This window comes from Manacus vitellinus, unplaced genomic scaffold, assembly GCF_001715985.3.
Source record: "Manacus vitellinus isolate BGI_N305 unplaced genomic scaffold, ASM171598v3 scaffold_31_pilon, whole genome shotgun sequence".
Classification (NCBI taxonomy): Eukaryota; Metazoa; Chordata; class Aves; order Passeriformes; family Pipridae; genus Manacus; species Manacus vitellinus.
Genome location: NW_021940379.1, coordinates 2,645,597 through 2,661,164, shown reverse-complemented (window position 1 = coordinate 2,661,164; position 15,568 = coordinate 2,645,597). Strand labels below are relative to the sequence as shown.

General features: G+C 49.6%; 1 protein-coding gene across 1 annotated transcript in view; it reads left to right on the top strand.

The window, feature by feature from the left end:
• Nucleotides 1-15,568, top strand: part of CUX2 (cut like homeobox 2) — a 65,857-nt gene that overhangs the window by 26,764 nt on the left and 23,525 nt on the right.

Below are 15,568 nucleotides of genomic sequence, written 5' to 3'. Positions count from 1 at the left end.
AAATAGAAGTTCTGCTGTTACACTGTGACTGCTCTGATGTTGACTGATGCTCATGGGGCAGCTCAGCTCTGGGTCTGGTGATGTTTTGGTCCTTCCTGCTCACACCCACGGTGGGTGATGGAATCTTGATTGGAGGTGCAGGCACGATGCTGTCGGAGCCTTGTGGGCAGTGGATTAAAAGGAACACGATTTCATGTTGACGTGAAGATGATTTGAGTCCATACAGGAGCCACTCGGGATGTGGCAGGTGGCTGGTGCTCGCCCTGTGCTGGCTGTGGGGGCTGTGTGCTGGTGATGGAGCTCCAGAGCTGCTCCTCCCAACACAGAGCCCATTCCTGTCCTGCTGCCAAGTGCATGGAGCTGTGTGGGATGAACTCTGGAACCGCCTCTCTGTGCCCACCAGTGGCCCTGTGCTGGCCCTGGTGCCCTTCCCTCCATCCCTGATCCCTCTGTGCCCCATGGCACAGGGACTTTCCCTGTCCCCCCATCTCCCTCTTGCTGCTTCTGCTCATTACAACTTCATCAGCTAATTAAGGATTGGGCCCTACAGAGCCCGGTGTCATCCTGATGGGAAAACTGAGGCAGGCTCAGTGCTGGCTGGGGTTTTCCCATGGGAGATGCCAGCTCTTGGCTGCAGCGCAGCGAGCATCCCCCATCCCTGCTGTTAGTCTGATATCCCTGCCTGCATGCTGCTGTCTGCTCAGCTTTAATTCCCAAATTTCCATGCATTGCAAGGAGAGGAGCACCCATAGCTGCCAGGGATGGGTGCTGCTGGCTGATGCTGTGCACCTGCAGCTTTTGGGAATCTTTCATTTTAGATGGAGTTACTCGTTTGGGATGCAGCATCCTTTAGTTTGGTTTGCCATCACAGGCGGGGAAATCCTGGCAGGGACCTCAGCTCAGCACTGTGGGGCTGGGAGGGGTTGGTGAGAGCAGGATGCAGCCTCACATTTGGAGCATTCCCACAGAATTCCTCCTTGGCGATGGTGCTCCCACCAGCGCTGCAGGGACCAGGATTCGTGCCGGCGGTAGAGCCTAATGCGATATCAAAGTCACTAACGTGATTATGCTTATATATCATATTAGGGAAAATGAATACTAATTCAATACAAACTACTAATTCAGTAGAACAGAAAATTGCTGAGAGAATAGAAAAGTGCTGAGCACGCCGGAGCTGGGCATGGCTCGGAGGGGATGCGCTGCCTCGCTCCGCACGGGAGCGCTTTTCCGCAGCAGTTGTGGCACAGTTGTCCAGGGTGGCACAGAGCATCCATGGATGTGTGCCAGTGCTGGTGCTGAGCCAGAGAGTGGCTCTGGAGATGGCTTTACCATGGAGCTGGGGTGAGAAACCCCCCTTCATTTTCAAGCCTGAAGCTCATGGCCAAAAGTTGGGAGATGTTTGGTGGGACCTGCAGGAGAACTGAAGCAGGAAAGCAGGAAAATGGCTCCAGGTGCTGGTGGGTAGGGGTCAACTTCTGGCCAGGACCAGGGGAGGCTCCCCAATGGAGCTGGTGTTTTGAGGTGTTTGCTTTTCCTAATGCATTGGTTGTATCTCGTTCCTGGCCTAGTGCTCAGCATGAACAATCCAGGCTCTGGGTGAACATCCTTGTCCCAGGGGCCACTGACTGGGCCTTCCCGTAGTCCAGCTTTTCTCCTTGGTGCAAGCTCTGTATTCCTCGTGACATTTCTGCTTGGGAATATTCCTCCTTGGCATTTCAGATGTGCTCCCCACACCAGTTCCTGCTGCAAACTGGCTGTGGAGTCTCCTGCTCCTTGGGACAGTTCCCAGCACCGTGGCTGCTCACACTGGCACCACCCGTGGGTTTGTGCTGGGAGCTTGGGGAGCTTTGGAGGCTTGGGGAGAGGCAGCTGCTGATGCCAGAACTACTAGGAGGCTCTTGGTCTAATTGGATTCTCCTTCAAATTATTATTGCTTGTGAGAGTTTTCCATCCACAATGTTTCCCGGAGCTGCGTGGCATTCCCGGGTCGTGGCAGCTGGCTTGGATCTCCAACCACCAGCGCACCCAGGACACCCAGTCCCATGGTGTGGGGACCCAAATTTTACTGATTTACTTTTGAATCAGGAATTTCATTGCAATTTAATGCATGTGCTGTGGATCCTCTGCACATGGCATCCCACGCGGGCACCTTGGGACACGATGAGCGTGGCTGGTTCTGGAAATTCCAGGTATTTACCCAGTTCAGAGAGAGCTGTAAGTGGGACACACAATGTTTCTGTACTAATATGGTAGGGGAGTCTTATTATATTAGCAATTTCCCATCAGATCATGTCATATTAGTATTGTATTGTATTAGTATTTGTTTTCACTAATGTGATGTGAAAGTTGCTAATATGATAAGACTCCTGCATTGTATAGTGAAAACAAATATTAATATGATAGGATGGAAAATAGCTAATAAGAAACTAAGTTGCTAATCTGACGTGATGGATCTCCCAAAGGAATTGGTTGGAGCTTTCCTGTACTTTTCCAGAATCACCTTCAACCCCGCTCAGGGTGGGGGACGGGAAGGCAGCGGCACTGCTGGTGGATTTTAAAGGGATGAATCCACCTGGAAAGCAAGAACATCTCTTTTGGGCTTAAATCCAGGCTTTTGTTAGGCAGGGGAAAAAAATAATCCTATGTTTATGGGAAAACCCTTGTGTGCTGGGAACCCAAGAGTGTGGAGGCGAGGTGATCCCTGGAAAATGCAGCAAATATGAATTTAGGGGGAATAGAGCCTCTGACAACCCTGGAAGCCGCCCTGAGCCGTGGTTACGACACGGTCCAACTATGACGAGGCAAAACCAATGGTTTCCTAATTTTATTTTATTTTTTTCCCCAGTCACTGGCACAAAAATATCAATTTCTGACACGGAGAGCCAGGGTGTGGTGAACCAGAGCTAAATAAAAATAAACATTAAACAATTATTGGAATTTAGGTTTATTTAAAAAATCAGCAGGGTTGAGGGAACGAGCCACCTATTAGCTGGGAAAAAAAGCTATTGGGCTTTTTAACAACATGCTGTTTCTTGGCGGAGGCCGGGATTTGGGCTGTGCACGCAATCATGTTATTGATTAAAGATGATGTAGCAGCAGCACAATTATATCACAGTTTGTGCTCGCCGCGGTGGTACCATTGGCCTCTCATTTGTCTGTCGGAGATTGGTTTGTTTGCCTTGCCCTTCCTGGTGTTGCTCCTCACTCCAATGGTCCCCTGGTGCCAGCAGAGGATGCTCGGGGCAGTTGGGGACTTGGCTTGGTGTTGGTGGTGAGAATGGTTTTAATTGCTCCTCATCCCCCGTTAGTTTTGTCTTTAATGGTGGTTTCAGATTCTTCGCTGTCAACCATATGAGGCAAAAATAGGGGGATATTGTGAGGTTTAGGAGGTGGATCAAGGCCAGACTGGACAGGGCTTGGAGCAACCTGGGCTAGTGGAAGGTGTCCCTGCCCATGGCAGAGGGTTGGAACTTGATGTTCTTTAAGGTCCCTTCCAATCCAAACAGTTCCATGATTCCATGATCCGTGGTGGTTCTCACTCTGCACTGCAGGTGTTTCCCTGAGGTCGAGGCAGATCCAGCCCTGTGCCATTGCAGTTGGTGCTCAGGATGCCACAGCAGGCAAAACCACAGGGAAGGGTTGTTTTAAAGTATTTCCAGAAAATTCTGTGCTGGAATTAAGGAGCCAGCATGAGACGATGGCAAGGGAATGGGAAGGGGCTGCACGGCGCGCGGGAGCAGGCAATGGCTGGCAGGGAATGTGCATCTTGGAATCAGTCTATAATGCAATCAATTCTGAATATCCCTAGTGAAACAGCAACATTTATTTAACGTCTTTTATAGAGCAGCTGAGTTTTATCACAAATCACATTCCATTTCTATTCTTCGGGGACCCCTTGAAGGCTAAAACGCACTTACTTTCCTCCAAGGAAGTTTACCAATTCTTCAATAAAGCCCCATTTGCATCCGTATGTAAAATTGACACATTTATTGAATATTAAACATTTGCTGGTTGCTTGTGCGCCTCTTTCGACTTTATCTGCTGCCCTTAAAAGTCGTTAAGGGAAGGATATATCCAAGTTGTAATGAAGGCGTGTTTATGGATGGAAAGGGGATGCTCAAATCCTCCAGAGGAGCTGGTGTGTCCCGTTTGGTGACTCTATCCCTGGAGCAGCCCTTTGCTCTCCTGGCTCTTGGCAATAACCATTTGGCAGCGTGTTTTCTCTGATTCTAAGGAATTTCTATGAATAGAAGCTGTTTGGTGTTAGGTGGCAGTCAGGGTTGTGCCGGGATACACTTTTCCAACCCAGAGTCAGTCCAGCTAATTAGTCCAATAAAACAAGTTTTTCTTTTATCACTGTTACTAAGTGCTGTTGTAAATCAATTAAAATGTATTCTAGTAATTCTATTTTTCCTTGGTGACTGTGTTTAAGGAAATACTGAGCCATTAACAGTATTTTCTGTATGTTGGTGCATGTGTTTGTGGGAGAATATCGAGCTGTTGCTGTTGAGTTTAGTGCTCAGTGATGAGCGTGGGGTCCTGCCCTGCCCTATGTTATTCCCACAAGCCATGCAAGCCTCTGCATCCATTTATTTGGAGAAAGGTGATGTTTTTTTGAAGGTAGCAAGAAGAGAATTCTCTTTTCCTTGAAACATAGATATTCATACAAATGGTTGTCCTGATTATTAATTGCTAAAGATGCAACTGTGTCCTTTGAGTGCATTCCTGGAGGTGTTTTGGGGAGTGTTAACTCAGGAGGATGTGGGAGCAATGTGTGGTAGTCCTTCCTAAACAGACCTTTAAGTCCATTCCCTAAAGACATCACAGCCTCTGTGCAATGGGAAAAACCTAGGTGGCTGGAGGAGAAAATTCTCCAGGAGCAAAAAATTGGGGATTCACCCCCTTTTTGTGAGTCATTGGTTCTCTCTCTCTCTCTCTCTCTCTCTCTCTCTCTCTCTCTCTCTCTCTGTCATCCTCTGCCTCTTTTCTTCTTTAATTCACATTATTTTAAGTAGAATTTAGAGATATGGGCTGACTTGCCCTGCTTTAGGGATAATTTCTCCCAGGCCAGTGGCTAATTGAGGACGCATCATTAGACCAGGAGGTGGCTCACGGGCGGTTTTGTTGAGCACAAACATCCAGTTACTGTGGCCACCTTGGCAGCTTGAGGATCCACCTGCTCCATCAACCTGGAGAGGTGAAAGGGCTCCTAAATCCCATCTGGAGGCAAACACCCTCCCTGCCATGGGGGATTAACACTTTAGCTCCATGTGGGATTTGTTTTGGCAGCTTTTGGGAGAGTTGACCCCAACCCATCCCTGGTCTATTGGCTGTGCTTATGAAGAATGGGGTGGGACCAACTGTCAGGGATTTTTGGGGTTGTTTTGTGCCAGTGGTTCCAGCAGGAATAAGGAGCATTAAATTTGAGATTTAGGGGTTGCTTGGTTGTTTTGAAGGATTTCATTTTGTCCCTCCTTTGGAGCAAGGTGACTCCAGCAGCGCTGCAGGGATGCAGTTGGCTGCAGGATGGGGTCTGGCTCCCACTTTGCTATGGCTACAATTCCATCTCTGGATGCTGAATTATAACATTGGGTCAGAAAATTAAACTCTCAGGGCTGTAACACCCTGAATTATCCCAAATGGAAGAGCAAATGGGTGTGCAGAGGAGCCAAGCCATCCTCACAGGGAAGATGGATTTTTGGGGCACTTGTCCATATTAATTTATAAAAGAAGGTGGCATGATAAATGTCACCTGAACAGATCTCCAGTAAACAAGGCTCATTGGGAGTGTATCATAAAAATAATATACTGCTGCCTCTCAGCAGCTGCTGACTCGCTGCCCGCCAGGAGAAGAAGCCCTTTTGCCAGGATCCCGCTGCCGGCACGACCCTCATCCCACTAAGAGATACCCTAAAACAGCTCCCGGCACAAATAACCTTCCCAGTGCACCGAGAGGCTCTTCTTTATGGGTGAGGGAAAGTGCTTAAAATGCTTAGAGGGAATAAACAGCTTTTAATGAAGTTACATTGCCACATAATGGGTATCATAAAATTGCCTTCATAGTGCAGGGTCCCAGGATGGCTTTTATTATCGACTGAGCAGGAATCCTGTCTGTAAAGCTCCGGCAGCTGCAGAGAGGAGAATGCAAAGTCTTCTTAAATTACCTGATTGAAATAACCGGCAAATATTCTGCTTTGCTGCTTTGTTGAAGGCAAAAGCTGCCTTTGGGGTGGTCTGTCAGACCTGGTTTGCAGCTTCTGAAGAACACAGGAGTTTCATTGCAGCAAAACAGATGTTCATCTTGTTTCTCTATCGGCTGTTTGATGAGAGATTTATTGCTCTTCTGCTGGGCTGGAGCTCCTCTGCTGCGGAGTCTATTAGGCAGCCCAGGAGCTGGCGGGGAGCCAGGGAAGCCGCGTTTTGATGAAACCCATGAAAAAGCCTCAGCTTGGAAGGCGCCAGTAATAATGCATCGGCTAGACTCGCTGGATCGGGCGATTGATTGCCGTGATTTGATTTATTGATCAATACCCTCAAATTTGGCGTCTGAGAAGCTGAACTAATCTTTAACTGCTGTGAACATCTCTGCCTGGTGGAGAATTAGAGCTGATAAGGAATGTATGAAAGGAATCTGAGCTTATCTTAATCACACAGTGCCCCGGCGCAGGCAGCGCCGGGCGGGAGGGGATGTGTGCAGAACACAATCACCAGGCAGAACAGAGCAGATCTATAAATTGATGGAATTCAAAGCCTCCAGCATCGATTACCATTATAACAAACAGTGGTGCGCTGAATGTCTGATTATTTTTAGACAAAGATTCTGTGCTCTCAGCAGCAATTTTGCTGATGCTGTCACTGTGTCAGATGTCTGTTGTTGATTGCAATTAGATGCGATACAAAAAAAAAAGAAAAATTTAAAACTATCTCTGCCTATAGTTTTATTTCCACTTATTAAATCTCCTCCTTTGTTTGCCTCCTCCTAATGTCTGCAGCTGGATGAAATATTGCATTACCAGAAGAGATCTCGTATATTCAGTTGGGTATAATCACTTTACAGATCATTGGATTATATCTGATATGGTTCAGATAATCCTGGGGAAATGTGGGACATTTACTCTGCCTCGGTTAAATAAATGTGCCCTGGTTTAGGGTTTTCAGTGTGAATCTGCATAACATTTGGGTTTCTGAAACAGGGTCTGCAGCCCTCCCAATGATCCAATTCTATTAAAGCACTAATCAATTCCCTGTGACGTCAGTCTGCTTTCCTGCTGGTCCAACGTGGATTTATTCTGTCCTTTGTAAATGGCTTTTGCAGCTGCCACAGCATGGGCTTTAGTGCTTTAAGGAACGGTCACCACCAGAAGTGGTGGGGTGTGGGCAGTGGGGAGCACGGCACACCAGGTGCCACGTTTTGGTGTTCCAGGTTCCATGTGCCAGGATCCCAAGTGCATCCATTGGTTTGATACTTTGCAGTTTCTCTCCAGTGCCGGCGCGTGGCTGAGTGGCCACTTTGGGGCTGGTCAGTGTTGTGGGAATGGCTCTGCGGGGAAATGTGGCTGGGAAAGGGCAGTTTCCAAGATGGCTCTTCCAGTGGGGAAGGCTTTGTGGGAACCCTCATGAAACCCAAATGAGCTCTGGGAGCTGTGGGTCCACACAGGGATGCAGAAGCATCAAGACTTAGGGTTCCCTGGGGACCCCTGCTGGACCAGACTGGGTTTGTCCTGCTGGATCTGGGCTCTCTCCCTGCCTCCCACATGGATGCTGGTGCAAGATTTTTGGGGAATTTCACGTTTTAATTTCAACCAAGGTGGGGGGACTCAGGCTTTGACATGTGGCAGAGCGGTGGCCGTGGCCCTGGCCCTGACCTGGTGGCTGGGGGGAGCAGGAGGTCTCCTCTTGAACGTGACCTCATCTTGCTCAGACACGCTCGGCTCCGGGGCTTGATGGAAAAATGCACCGCGGCGGCGCAGGAGTTCTGTGCTGCTGGCAGCTGGTGTTTTCTTTCTTTGGGAAATCTAATATATTGATTAGCTTTCTTCAGAACAGCATCAATAAAGCGTATAATGGCATGGCTGGTGCCTGCGGCGTCTCCTCCCCTGGTCTGAGCCCCCCTGGAGCCGGGAAGGACCTTGGCTGCTCTGTGCCAGGCTCCGTGTCCCGCCGGCTGCTCCTCCCTTTCCTGGCAGCCATGGGCTCTGCTCTGCCCGGAGAACGTGCTTGGCTGGACACCCTGATCCTCTGCAGGGAGGTTATCCTGGGCAGCCTTCCTCCACCTCCTCCTCCTCCTTCCATCCCATATCTCCACGTTACCGCTGCCTCCAGCAGCTTTGGCTCAATCAGCTCCAGTAAGGAGGCACTTGGCCAAACCCTGGCAAGTATCTCCAGGGTCTGGCTAACACCCTGGAGCATGGTGGGGGCGTGCCTGTCCTGGTCATCCCTGGGCAGCAAATGTCACCAGTAGAACCACCATCACCAAGGGATGAGTGACTGGTGCCATGCCAGGAGTGCTCCTTGCATGCCAGGTCCCTTCCAGGAGCACATGGATGCTCTGCCTGTGCCATTTTGGTCCCCAGTGTGGACCCTCCCAGCTGCAGCCTGGCCCATGGCACATGGATTGCTGCTCCAGCCCTGTGGTCACGGCTGGGAAAGATGGAAGGACCCATTAAAGTGCCTGAGAGAGTTTAGAGGGTGGTTTATTGTTGGTTTTGTGGTAGTTTTTCTTTAAGCTGATTGATTGCAATAATGAATGGGGCCCAGAAATCAGCCAGAGCGGCGGCTCGAGGCCGCTGGATTTAAAGTCCTGGTTGGCTTCAAACCCTCTCAACTATTTCAGCTTTCACTGGTGAAATACACACAAAGCCAGCGGGATCTTATTTAGGGCTCTCCAAACCCAGATCTGCCCTCAGATGCTGGTGTGGGTACGAACTGGAGCCTCCTGCTTGCCAAGAGCTGTTGGCTTATTTATTTCTATGTGGTTCTCTGGAGAGTGAATCCATTTGGAGCAATAGTCCGTTCTACCATACCTTGGCCTCGTGCACTGGGTAAAGGCAGCACCGTCCAGAACTGATCCAATTTATGGATGTTTTTATTTTATTTTCAAGTCTGATCCACTTACAGAGGGACGGAGGAGCATCCTGGTCCCCCCCTGCCCCGGTATGGAGGTGTCCGGGCTGCCTCCCACCAGCCAGGAGCCTGGAAGGGTTTTCTCTGCTACCCGAGCATCCTGCAATGAGCTCATTTCAGAGAGAGATTTTCAGGGCAAATTGACAGCTGATGACTATGGGAAGATGTTTTCCAAAGGAGAAACAATTTACAATAATTAGAAATTTATAAAATGTCTTTAAACATGGTGGTAATGGGGATAAGAAAACACTTGCTGCAGTGTAATCAGTTATTAGCAGCTGATCATTTATCTCGATGGATAGTTGCTGCTGGTACAGGAGACACGTGATAAAAGGACTCTTGATTAACTAATTTGAATATCTTTGGCGAACAAATTCCGAGTTCTCTTTTTTCTCCATTGTAACGGCTTCGTACATCTGCGAGATAAACACGGAATGAATATGGAAATGAATATTATTGTGGAAGTGTAGCCCTCGAACGCTGCCGCCGCCGTCCCAGCCCTGGCCTTGGGAAGCTGCCTGGGATGGATCTAGTAGGGAAGGGGCCTTATTGAAGCTGGCTGGGAGGAGCTGAGGCTGCGGGTTGCAGGGATGTGGGGTCTGGGAGCACAGGACCGGGCTGGGCCCCTCCATCAGCCCCTCTTTGGCCTTCAGGAAGGAGCAGGATGGCAAAAATCTGGAGCACCGGCACATGCAATAACATCCCTGCATAGATGGGTTTTTTGAAAACACAGCCTGTTCCTGGCTCCCTGGAAATGGGAATCTGATGCGTGTCTCAAATCTCTGCCCTCTGTGAGATCCCATTACAGCTCCTCTGATAACACACTGTAAACCCTGATTCCATTTCAGATGCCGAAACCCCGCTCTCGGCATCTGTGCCCTGGACTTTGGTGGCCCTGGGGTGGGCCCTGGGGTGACCAGTGGCAGCAGTGGGGACCTATCCCTGCTCCCTCCAGCTGCTGTGCCACTTGCTGTGTACCCACAGGTGCCAGAGCAGGCAGGAAAGCACAACAAGCTTGTATTCCTCTTTTCTGGCGCAGCAGGAAAAGGGAGGAGGTGGCTGCTGGTGGGGGTTAAGTGGGATCTGGTCCCAACCCTCTTGGTTTCTCCGACAGCTCCCAGCCCTTCATGCCAACCATCCGTGACCTCGCCGGCATTCGGGAGCAGTTCCTGCTGCCTGCGAGTTATTCATCGTCCTCAGCCACTAATGGACTCCATTCAACTGCTTCTCCCTCGTCCCCCCCTCCCAAATGTTGTGATTCATGTAGTGGCTGGAAGCAGATTCCTTTTGGCAGCAAGAGCCCCAGATATTTTATATTTACGCATCATTTTCTTCCTAGAATCTCATTTTTTTCCCTTTTCTCATCTCCCTCTTCTCTGTTCGGCTCTCTCCATGCCCAGACCAGGTCGTGGCTCCAGCTCCATTACCCGCCATCCTCTCCCTGCATGGTGCTGAGGGCTGGGGGATTGGATACATCCCTTCCTGTGGGGATGGGAAGGGGATTCTCGGAGGTGCTGGCACTGCTCCTTCTCAGCTGTATTTACTGCAAGGAGGAGCAAAGTCCACGTAGCTGTGGATGCAGTTTACAGGTAATTAAACTCAGCTTGGTGAGGATTTAAACATTAATATTGATGCTAAAGTTTTTAATAAAATATAGGGAGAGAGAGAAAGAGGTATCGATTCCTAAAGGCTTTTTATTTTTTTCTTTTCTCCAGCTTTATTGTCACAGGGAAGGGTTGATGTGTTGGTGAATGTGAAATTTAGGGTGTCCTGGGCTGGCACGGGAGCCTGCAGATGGGGACAGATGTGATTCCAGAAGGACAAATTGGGGGAGACTTAGGAAGATGCATTTGGGATTGATACATATGGTGAGGCTGTTCCTGACCTGATCCCCCTGGGCATCCTCTGGTGGGCACAGGCTTGGGAACAGCATCTGCTTCTTGGGAATGGTGCCGAGCTTCCAAGGTTTCCCTGTCTGCTGCTGCATCCCATGTGTTGCTCTCCATTGTGGCTGGAACATGGCACAAACCCCTTTGACCACGCCGTTGTCCGTGTGTCCAGGCTGTGCCTCTGGCATCACTCCCATTTCCAGCATAGTCCCAATGGGTCTGGAATGGGGATCCTTGAGATCCCCTGGTCTCACTGTGCCACCGTGGTCATCAAACCCTTCCCATCCCGTGTTCCTGTGCTGCACCAGAGCCGTTAAAAAGATGCTGACGGCCGTTTTTCACTCCCTGCTTCTCTGTATACACACAGGACCCGGCTTTATCTGCTTTCTCGCCAATATTTTTTTATATAACAGTGAAATATTTATATTGTCTAATAAAAGGCAGTAACTTGCAATCTTGCACAAATTCATCGGAGACCGGGAGCTCCGTTGTCTGAATTTTCCACCTGGCAGTGACCCCTGGTAATTGGCTCCATACATCTTTGGCATCACAGATTTACATATGGTGAGGGGTGATTGATGACCGGGGTCACCCACGGCCTGTCTGGCAGGGTGGTGGTGACCGTCCTACACTGGGTCTCCTGCCCCACATCCCCCCGTGGCACAGCCTGGTGGGTTTTTGGTGGTGCCAGGGAGGAAGGAGCCAAATCCCTCATGATCCAGGCAGCCATGGCTTAAATCCTGAAGCACTGGGATGCAGGGCTGGCTCGACGGGGGTCCCAGCCCTGAGGTTTTGCTGGGACATGAGGATGGAGCAAACTGCAGGTCCTGCAGCCAGGACCAGCTGCTGATCCTTGTGGAAGAGGCTCCTTCTCTCGCAAAGCCAATTTGCCCCAAAAGTGCCCATTTAGGGAGCTGGGCGAGTTGGGGATGGGATTGAATTGCCAGATCTCAGGGCCCAGCTGAGCTCCAGCAGACACCTTCTGACCTCCAGCACTGGCACCTCGGCCCCCAATTTATCAAAAAGCAATTAATAGCCACCCCCCCGCTCAGGCTTGACGGTGTCAGTGCCTTCCCACCGACTGCAGGGCAGTAATTAGACTCTGTCTAATGAGGTTTCCATAGCAGGAATAGGTCCTTTTGCCATATCTCCACATCAGACAAAGCCTTTGTCACAGTTTTTGGTGCCAGCCTAAATTTTTTCCAGCTGTTTTCCCCACTGTACAACCCAGATAAGCACTGGGATATCCCCAGGCTGCAGGATTTACCAGGCAGCACCCCAGAGGTCGCTTCCCACCGCATCAACCCCATCATTTTTACTCTCTTCTCTTTTTCCTACATTCCACCAAAATTAAAAAGCCATCTATATCTTAAAAACCTTATTTATGAACACTTAAGCGTAAGTAAGTCAGCGTTGGACGGCTTCCCTCCCCGCTGATGGATGGAATCTGGCACCGGGGTGGACTGGGAGGGAAATCTGGCAATACAATATGCTGTGCTTGACTATTTTGACACTCGGAGTGCGATGTTTTTTTTACAGTTACTGATGAGCTTATGGCACTGCTCCTTTTGGAGAAGCGAGGAGGAGGCTGGGGCTGAGAATATTGATTAGCGAGCTCCTGATTATCTCAACAACCCTCTCTGCTTGCCTTTTCTTTTGCAGGGAATACAGAATTTCTTCAATTATTTATATAAACCCCCTTGTCGATGCTGCCAACGCAACACAGAGCAAAACCAGTCTGGGGGAATCATATTCCTCCAATTTCAAACCCCAACCTTCCTAAACCACCTTGGTTTTATTTTTTCCCCTGTTTTCTTTTTTTTTTTCCCCTCCACCTTTTGTTTTTGTTTTATTCCAGAAGGAGCTTGGTGCTGTTCCTTCAGTGGAAAGGGGGAAAAGGCGGAGTCTCATAAACATTTAATTGAACTCAGTTGGGAATTTAAGAAAAAGGCACCTGAGGTTCAGGAGACTTGCTGGTAGGGAATTAACTCGGCAGGATGGTGGATTTCCCTCCCCAGCAACAAGATTTTTGGGGTCTCTAGATATAAGTGACTAACAGAAGGGAAACTAATTAGCCACAAAGACAAATTTGAGCCCCTAACCTTGGGATTTGGGTGTTTCTGGCTCTTGCTGCCTCCAGGTGGATGGGCAGAGCTGGGGGAAAGGGTCTTCCTGAGGGATGCAGCATCCTCCTGGATGTGATATCCACCTGGATGCATCCTTGGCAGCAAGGGAGGAAACTTTGGGTTGCGAGGCGTTTATAAAAAGCAAACATTGAGCGCTCGGCGCGGAGCTGCTGGCACCCAACTCACAGCCCAGATGGGGGGAGATGGGTTGTTTGTTAAAAAAAATGGATTAAAAAAAGACGAGAAAGGGGAAAAAAAAAAAAGAGCAACTCTAAAATAGCTTTTCTTGGAGGCTGTGTGGGATGGGGTGTTTCTGCCAGCCTGGGTGGGTGGGAGGGAAAGCTGGCAGTGGTAGTGGGAATGCTCACAGGAAAGGTGGGCAGGGGAGCAGGACCTGCTCTCATCCCCCATGGTCCTGGGGGTGATCCCAGACCCTTCCCAACATGCCAGCTCTTGGGGGGTTGAAATGGGGAGAGCCCTGGGAGGGACAGACTGGATGTGGCATGGTGTGGCCAAGGTAGGAGCTCCTTGTCCTCAGTCCCTGAAGGGTTTCTGCAGCTGATAAAATCCATCTGCTTTGGCTCCCTGGCTGGTCCTTGTGCCTTGTAGGTGGGGTGGGCAGGGCCCTGCTGCCAGTGAGCTCCCCAGTGTCCCCTGCAGGACACTGGGGGTGGTGGTCCTGCCTGGAGAGCTTCCAGGCAAGGGAAGAAGTGGGGTAGGTGTGCCATGGAGTGGCCAGGAGATGCCAAGGTGTGACTGGGAGATGCCATGATGTGGCTGGGAGGTGCCATGGTATGACAGGAGGTGCTATAGTGTGGCCAGGAGATGCCAAGGTGTGGCTTGGAGATGCCATGGTCTGTCCAGGAGGTACCATGGTGTAGCTGGGAGATGCCATGATGTCAGGAGATGCCGTGGCATGACTAGGAGGGACAATGGCATGGCCAGGAGATGCCATGTTGTGACCAGGCAGTAGCACAGCAGATGCCATGACATGTCCAGGGTCTCCCAGATTAGGTTGCAGTGGGGAATCTGAGGAGGAGCTGAGCACCAGGGTGGGACACCATGGTCCCATCCTACCACGCTGCCACAGAAAGCATCCCACTCCTCCATCCTCCATCCTGCCCCAGGTGCTCCACATCCCTGGAGGCTCCACAGATGCCTTGGCTTTGGTCCCTGATGCCCTCAAGAGTCTCATGGCACTTCAGGACATCTCTTTTCTCTCTGGCAATTTAATGCTTTCTTCAGGGGCTGCTTCCTCTGCTCCTCTAATATGCTTGGATGGAAATCCCGGGAGAGCTGCCGGTATTCCGAGCTCGCCGGCAGCGACACATTAGGATCTGTCATCTGCTGAGCATTACCTGGTTTTAAATCTGTCTCTTTGGAGCTACGAAACTGCATAAGAAAATATTAAAGTAAACAATACGTGGATTTACACAAATGTGACTGATTTCCATATTTTTCATCACTTCATTTTATTACAGGGTTTACGGATATGCTCATTTATTTATAGGGCAATCCAGTATTGATTCATTCCAATGCTCTGTGCATAAACACATAAAAGAGAGTGATAACAATAGGAATACATTTTCAGTCTTTTAAATACTGCATTTTTTCCAATAGTCTTCATTAGATCCGCTACAGGAATATGAGCAATGTCCTTCGGGAAGCCCAGCCGGCCCCTCTGCCCAAGTGGCTCTGGATTTATGGGGCTGTGAGGGAAAACAGGATGTAATTCCCAGCAGCTGCTTCGCCAGCTCTGCCCCCTTCCTCCCTCCAGGGAATTTTTTACATGGGAGGTTTTGGAGGATTTTGTCCCGAAAGGTGGATTCTGTTCCCCTGAGGTTGAGATTCTGGGAGGGGTGGGATGGACACCAGTGTGCTGCTCCTGGAGCCAGGCTCACTGGGGCTCAGGACTCTCTTCTCCTCCTTTCCCCCTCTTTTCTCCTTTTCCTCTTCTTTTCCCTTACCTTTTTCCCTTTCCTCTTTTCCTTCCTTTTTTCCCTTCCCTTTTTTTCCTTCTCTTTTCAAATATTTTTTTCCGTTTTATTCCCTTTCATCTTTTTCTTCTCTCTTTTCTCTTTCCACTTTTTCCTCTTTTCCCTCTCTTCTATTTTTCCTCTTCCCCCACTCCACCTCTTTTCTCCTCTTTTGCCTTCTTTCTCCCTATTCCCTTCTTTCCTCTTTCTCCCTCTTTTCCTCTCTTTGTCCTTTGTTCCCCTCTTTTCCCTTTTTTCTTCCCCCCCTCTTTTCTTCCTCTTCCCCGTTTCCCTCCTCTTTTCACCTTTTCCCCCTCCTTTCCCCTTTTTTCTTTTTTCATCCCTTCCCTCCCCTTTTCCCCTCTTTTTCCTCTTTTTCCCCCTTTTTTCCAAATTTTGAAAGTCTGCACCCACTCCTATCATATTTTTCCCCCTCAAATCCCACTTTTTCTCT